Below are 8,025 nucleotides of genomic sequence, written 5' to 3'. Positions count from 1 at the left end.
ATCTATTTTAAATTTTGTTTTCTTAGACTCTAATACATAAGCCTTTACCTGGTGCCATTACTGACTTACTTCCTAAACAAATGAAGTCTGTACAAGGTAAATGGTTTGAAAGCTACAAGATTTGTAATTTGGTTTTCTCCATAATAGTGACCAAAAAGCTGCTGTGTTATCATAAATATCATTATTTTTGATGATTAATTAAAATTAAATACAGTAAAATGGTGACTTACTAATGTTGCAAAAAACTGAATTTCCTTAAATATCCAAAAAATATGTCAGACATGTACAAAATGAAAAAAGTAATCAAAACAAAATTCAAACAGTTTTTCAAATGATCTTTCATTGTCAAAATGTAGTATTAATGTGACTTCTAATGTATGTTATTTGCAGATAAGAACATGCAAAAAGTATGGAGTACTGTGGACATTGTAACATGAATCATTATGAGCATCAACATAAGCTAAAAAGGGGTAAAAAACAAATTATATCATAAAAATAACATATGTAAAAGTCCATTCACAATAGTTCTACCACAAAGATTTGAATGAGAATCTTACCCATTCACCATAGGCTCAGATATTTGAAACAGTTGGATGCCAGTTGGTGATGTTATCTAGGGAGGTTTAGTAGATATAGCTTTGTTGGAGGAAATATGTCAAGCATTACGATTAAAAGCCAAGGTTGGACTTCCTCCAGTTTACTCTTTGTGTTTCATGTTTTCAGTTTAAGAGATGAGCTTTCACTTTACTGCTGTTACTATCATGCCTCCTGCTTATTACTATCCCTCTCTGCCATAATGAACTATTTTCCTTCTGTAAACTTTTTTTTGTTTGAGAATTTAATAAAATTTATTTTGATCATGCTCACTCCTTCCCTACCAAATCCACCCCACTTCCCTACTGACCCAACTTTGTGTCTTTTTTCTTAACTGAATTTTCTTTCTTTTTTTTCTTTAACAATTTATTCATCATATATCCTGATTGAAGCCCCCTCCCTCAACTCCTCCTAGTCCCACCCTCACTCCTTCTTCCTCCCAGCAGTGTTAAGAGAAAAGTTCATAGCACTTAGTGCTTTCATAAAGAAATTAGAAACCTCTCATACAAAGAGCTTAACGGCCTTCTGTAACTTTAAGCCAAAATGAATTCTTTTTTCCTTAAGTTGATGTGGTGTTTTGAATAGGAATGCTCCTTCCCCATAGACTAGTGTTTGAAGGCTTGTCCCATAGTGAGTGGCATTATTAGGAGATATGGCCTTGTTGGAGTAGGAGTGGCTTTGTTAGAGGAAAGGTGTCACTGTGGAGATGGGCTTTGAGGTCTCAGATGCTAAAGCCAGGTCCAGTGAGGCTCACTTTCTTCCTGATGCCTTTGGATCTAGATGTAGAACTCTCAGCTACCTCTCCAGACTCAAGTCTGCATGCATGCAGCCATGCTTCCCTCCACGATGATAATGGACTAAAACTCTAAAGAGTAAGCCACCTCCAATTAAATATTTCCTTACAAGAATTGACATAATCATGTTGTCTCTTCACATCGATAGAAATGCAAAGATAGTTGCCTTCGTCAATTTTATCTTATTTATCATAGCCATAGAAAAGAAAGTAATACGCATACAGATAGAATTATATGAAAGAAGTAAGGCAAAGCATGGTGTTTGAGTCATTTTAGTGGTTTTTATAAAATTTAAGAAATTAATGACACTAACATATTAACCAAAAAAGCACTAACCTACATAGAATGTTCATAATTTGAACCCACAAGTTGTTTGGATATCTGCAAGAGTTCCTTCCTATGACTTGTAGAGAACCAAGAGGCAAGAAACAAATGCATTTCTTTCATCAAGACTGGACAATTTTATTTTATTTTTTAATTCTTTTTTTTTTTGTATTACAGTTTATTCACTTTGTATCCCAGCTGTGGTCCCCACCCTCATTCCTTCCCAATCCCACTTTCCCTCCCTCTTTTCCTCCCATGACCCTCCACTAATAGGGTAGGTCCTCTTCCCCTTCCATTTGACCCTAGCCTATCAGGTTTCATCAGGACTGACTGCACTGTCTTCCACTGTGGCCTGGTACAGCAGCACTCTCAAATTACAAATTAACAATTTATTTTAAGGATTTCTTTTTTAGAAATAAAAGGATCCCTTTTTTCCGTCCTTGTGGTCATCTTAAAGAAGGCCTGATGTAGCAAGATGTATTTTATAAACCTCTGGAGAAGTTTGTAAATGGTCAGTTAAAAACACTGCCTCTGCTATGGATGGTTTCATTCAATCTATGTTCTACAAGTTTTGTATCTTCTAGGTCACATTTATGATTCTAATTAAGTGACTAAGGCCTTCTTGTTGTTGTTTCAAATGCTACTTGATTTCTCATAATAGGTCTACATCTATGTAATACCTTTCTTCAGATTTCACAGCCACAAAATGATTGTGCATCCTGATCTGGGACATCGGTTCATTCAGTAGACCTTTGAACTGAGTAGGTGCATTCAATTCACCCCTAATAGTATCTAGCTGAACCAGCAACTGTTCTTCATCAGCCTGGATGGCATAGCCACTCTTCCTCTGAATTTCCTGTTTGATTAGGACCTGTAAAGTTCTATGGGAGAGAACCAGGATTTTCCTCCTGTACTGTCCTATTTTGGCCATAGTTTAGTCTGGTTCTTTTTCAGTTCACTAATATCTTCACCTGTGTGATATCCAATCTGGTCTAATGTTGCTTCTTCAGTTGATCTTGAACCTTCAGTCTTCGAAGAAATTCTTTGAAACCCACCATTGGTACAGGAATTAATTTTTTAGAATCTGAGTTATCCACCTTGGCCTTTCCCAAATAATAGGACCAACACCAGCAGGAGCATTCTGCAGAGCTGTTTGATCTGAGTAGGAGACAGTTCTGTTCTGGTCATAGAAAGGGTCACCCTAAACTACTGCAGCTGTGTTTTAATATTGGCTTGTTCAAAGTGAGCAAACAGTCTTGTCTCTGGAACTCTTCTCTAGGTGCCATTGGGAGAGCATTCAATAACATAAATGACAACTTCTGTCTGATTATCTGGCAGTGTCTTAATGCCCTCCACGTTGACAGTTAGGGTCTGGTTTCTTCCCAAAACTTTATGCAACAATTCTCCCAACTGCTGTTGTTTGCTTCTAATATCTATTTCTTTTTGTTGAAAACTAAAACCACTAGACCATATTCATGTTCATTGTTGGGCATACAACTAAAACCTATAGCCTTAAATCATAAAAAAAGGATTTTTCTGTGTAAACTCTACTGGAGTAATGTTATTTGTTAAAATGTCCCTTTTCTGTTCCCCCAAAAGCCTCCAGCTAGTTCCACTTGGCCAAAATGGCATCTTTCTCATGCTCCAATAACACTGTAGCAGAAAAAGCACTGGTAGTATTGATCAGCTGGTTACACTGGGTAGGAGCTTGTGTAGGCTGACTGAAGAGACCACCTAAAGTAGTCTGCTATTATGTCTGCTGTGTATTAAATCCTCCAAATCCAAGTGCAGTTCCTAGACAGTGCTTAAACCAGTGCCAGTTCCCGTCAATGTGTCAAAACAAGTACCAAAGAAAAAATTTTGTTCTGATTGCCACTGAGAAGGCCTGTGCTGCCTGTGTTTCTTGGGGCAGAAAAGCTGAATGCAGAGCCTAAGGTTGTGGTTGTTCCAAATCCTACAAAACCACCCACCAATGCCACGGTGGCTGCAGAGGTGCTATGAGTGCCCAAAGGGTCCCCAAAAATGAAAGTCATGACTCAGGAGCAGCCCTTAGCTGGTTGACAAAATTTTTAGTTTTCATTTTTCTCAATCAGCCTCAAAAGGCTTATTTTCATGTTCAGGATTCCATGTAGTAGTGACTGATATAATTGTTTTAATTGTATTTTATTTTCTGGTAGAATTATTATTATTATTATTATTATTATTATTATTATTATTATTACTATTACTATTACTATTACTATTACTATTACTATTACTATTACTATTATTTACAATGTATTCACTTTGTAGCCCAGTTGTAGCCTTCTCCCTCAACTTCTCTTGGTCCTACCCTCCCTCCCTCTTCCTCCCTATCCCTCACCCAGAGTACACTGATAGTGGAAGTCCTCCACCCCTTCTATCTTACCCTATCCTATCAGGTCTCCAGATGGGGTCCTGCAGAGACTTATACTCCAACCAAGGACAATGCATGGAGAGGACCCAGAACTCCTGGTCAGATGTAGCCCATAGCAGCTCAGTATCCAAGTGGGTTTCCTAGTGAAGGGAACAGGGGTTGTCTCTAACATGAACTCAATGGCTGTTTTCTTTTTTTTGATCATCCCCTCCCCCCTGGGGTGCATTCTTGCCAGGCCTCATAGGAAGTATATGCACCCAGTCCTGATGAGACCTGATAGGGTAAGGTCATATGGAAGGGGAGGAGGACCTCCCCTATCAGTGGGACTAGGGGAGAGGCATAGGGGAAGAAGAGGGAGAGTGGGTGGTACTGGGAAGATATGAGGGAGGGGTCCACAGCTGAGATACAAAGTGAATAAATTATAATAAATAATAAATAAAAACTAAAAATAATACATTAAAATGAAAGGAAAAAGAAAGAATAGAAATAAACTATTAACCTGGGACAACCTACAATATAAGTCTAAAATTTAAAGGCTTCATTATATTTAGGGTAAGAAAATAAATTGAGGTGGACTTTTGAAAAGGACATGTAAAAATAGCATAAGAGCTTCTCTGATTTCTTTTTTTTTTAATCTTTTATTTTTTTTATTAATTACACTTTATTCATTTTGTATCCACCCATAAGCCCCTCCCTCCTCCCCTGCCGATCCCACCCTCCCTCCCTTTTCTGCATGCATGCCACTCCCCAAGTCCACTGATAGGGGATCCTGTAATGGGGTTGGGACAAAAGGAGGCAAATGGCTATTGTATTTTTAAAATAAATGAGAATACCCTAATCATGAGTTGCACCATCTAAACTATGGAAGATAAAATGGAAATTTGTGACCAGATATGGTGATGTTCATCTGTAACCTAAGGATCTGAAGCAAAACTCAAGATCTGAAAGCAAGAGAATCATTTTGAAGACAGCAGTCTATATACAAAGTTCTAGGACAGCCAGGATTCCACAGTGAGACTTTGTCTCAAAAAATAGAAGAAACATTTTTTTAAAGGAAATTAATGTTGTAAGTGATTTTGAGAAGGAACTAAATAATGCTACATGCACAAAATTGTAACTTATCTAAATGTTTTGCAAGAAAAAAAATTATGTCTTGATTGCTATAGCAACCTTCTTTATTTAAACATACTATGGTAAAACAGGAGTTTAATTCAAGACATATATCTAATAATAATACAATATTCACTGGATTACTGGAAAATGGCAAAGCTTTTAATTTGTATGAGTAACACACTATTGGTTGAGGTCTGCATAGATAAAAAAGAACCTAGAAGAATTCTAAAATAAATAAAATATAAATGTTATCTTTAAAGTTTCATGAACAAAACTACCTCAAAGTATCTTTTTTTAAAAATCAATTATTTGAAAAATAAATTCTGAATCAAGAAATTTTAAGAGAAAATTAGGGTAAGTTATGATATTCTTGACAAATGATATGAACACAAGAGAAATTTCAAGAACTCAGTAGAAATTTCAGTTTAGATTTTTCAATTGTTTCAATAATTTAGTTAGTGGTCATAAAGAATACAACACCAATAGGGGTGTTTTCTTTCTTTCTTTCTTTCTTTCTTTCTTTCTTTCTTTCTTTCTTTCTTTCTTTCTTTCTTTCTTTCTTTCTTTCTTTCACCAAATAAAAAACAGGTAAGAAAGGTACGAGGCATAGTAATTCTTTTTCCTCTCTTCTGTATATAGCAATAGTATTGTATATTTAACTGGGTATTTAGACATCAGAAAATGATAACTTCACATAAAAGAATAATCTATAAGCTGATTTATCACTAACTTTCTTTCACTAGTAAGACGTGTTAGTAAATAAACACTATTTATGAGCTGTAAAACTCCATTTTATTCCAAATTTCTTCATTTAAAGTTACTATTCACAGAGTTCATCTGTAACAAGTACTCTGTGTAATTATATACTATGAAAAGTGAAATGAAAATTTAAAATAAGGCAATGATAAGGTTATTTTGCAGTTTTAAAAATTATTATTATTATTTTCAATTTATACACTTTATATCCTAGTTGTAGTCCCCTCCTTCATCTCCTCCCTGTTCCATCCTCCCTCTCTCTTCCTCCCCTATCCCTCTCCCCTAGTCAACTGATAGGGAAAATCCTCCTTCCCTACTGTCTGACCCCAGCCTATAATGTCCCATCTGAATTCCCTGGATCCTCTTCCTCTGTAGGCTGGCTAGGTCTCCCCATATGGAGAAGTGATCAAGGAGGAGAGAACCGCGTTCATATCAGAAATTGTTTCTTCTCCCCTAACTAGGGAGCCCACATGGCGACTGAGCTATTGGAGACTGAGCTGTCTATGGGCTACATCTTAAGCTGTTGGTTTAAACATTTCAGACCACATTGCAATATAATTTTTGTTTTCATTTGTTTTTTTCAAGACATGTTTTTGTTTTTGTTTTTTCTTTTCTGTGTAGCCTTAGCTATCCTCGAGTCACGAGTCACACAAAGATCCACTTGCCTCTATCTGCCTGTGTGTTGGGATTGAAGACATGTGTCATCATGCTCAGCTGCTATACAACTATTTTCCTTCTTTCTTTTTAATTTAAATGTTTTCTTAATCTATTCTAATTGTAACCCCCTCCTTCTTCTTATCCCTGTCCCACCCTTCCTTTCTCTCCTCCCCTTCCCTTTCTAGTAGTCCTCAGAAACACATTTCATATTTTTCTTCAATTTTTATTTTCTTCTCAGAGATTTTATTATATCAGGAGACATATTTTTTAAAAACAGAAAAAAATCACCAGTCATGAGTGAAAAATTAAAGAAGAGAGCAAAATAATGATTAGTGAAGAAAAAGGGAAAAAACAGCTTGGAGGAGTTTGTAGAAATTCTATCTCTTTTCCTTTTTCAGTCCAGAGTCTTGACAGTGTTCACAGTGAAATATCAAAGATAAAGTCATTACCAAATATACTCTAAGTTAAAACAATACAACTTAATTTTTTGTTTTACATAAAAGTTAATCTTTTGCTACATTATTCTAGCTTGATTTCTATTGCTGTAATAATGCATTATGACCAAAAAAAATAGGGGAAGAAAGGGTCATTTTTATTTACATTTCCAGATCAAAGTCCATCACTGAGAGAAAGTTAGCTCAGATGCTAAAGAAGGAATTTTAGATAGAAACAATGAAAGAACATTGCTTGCTGTCTCAATCATGGGTCCACAGTTAGCTAGCTACCATAGGTATGCAGGCCAGGTGCACTTGCTAAGAAAATGATGTCACTTTCTTATGTTAATTAAGCAAATATTGGCAATTCCTTATAGCTATATCCACAGGCCACCCTAATAAAGGCCATATTCAACTGAGATTCCTTTCAGGATATGCTCGTGTTTTAATTATTTTTCTATTGTAAAAAGACACCATGACCTAGGCCTAGGCAGCTTATTTTAAAAAGCATCTATTTGGGAGGCATTTCCTCAGTTTCAGAGGGTTAGTCCATGACCATCCTGTTCATAAACATTGCACACAGACATGTATGGTACCTGAGCAGTAGCTGAGAATTTACATCTGAATCTGCAGGCAGGGAGTAGAGAGTAAACTGGGTCTGGTGTGGGCTTTTGAATCTCCAAAGTCCATGTCCAGTGACATACCTCCTCAAACAATGCAATACTCCTTAATCCTTGTTAAACTCTTCCATTAACTGAGAACCCAACATTCAAATATATTAGCCGATGTGGGCCATTCTCATTCAAGCTGCCACAGTCAAGTTGATAATTAATGTTTACTAGGACATCAGAATAAAGCCTATTACCCTAAGAACAATTGCACTGATACTGTTTGGGATGGACCAAGACCACGATTCATATTCACTAGAAAATCTGTTTCTTTCTTAGAGAAGTAAAGT

At 36.2% G+C, this 8,025-nt stretch overlaps 1 pseudogene; it reads right to left on the bottom strand.

Annotated features, from left to right (window-relative positions):
- Window positions 1–2,224: 2,224 nt before the first annotated feature.
- LOC129669538 (nuclear pore complex protein Nup54-like) lies at window positions 2,225–3,745 on the bottom strand (annotated as a pseudogene).
- Window positions 3,746–8,025: the final 4,280 nt, after the last annotated feature.

The sequence above is a fragment of the Psammomys obesus genome, unplaced genomic scaffold, assembly GCF_907164565.1.
Source record: "Psammomys obesus unplaced genomic scaffold, mPsaObe1.curated_primary_1811, whole genome shotgun sequence".
NCBI classification, from domain to species: Eukaryota; Metazoa; Chordata; class Mammalia; order Rodentia; family Muridae; genus Psammomys; species Psammomys obesus.
This window is presented reverse-complemented; position numbering and strand designations above follow the sequence as displayed.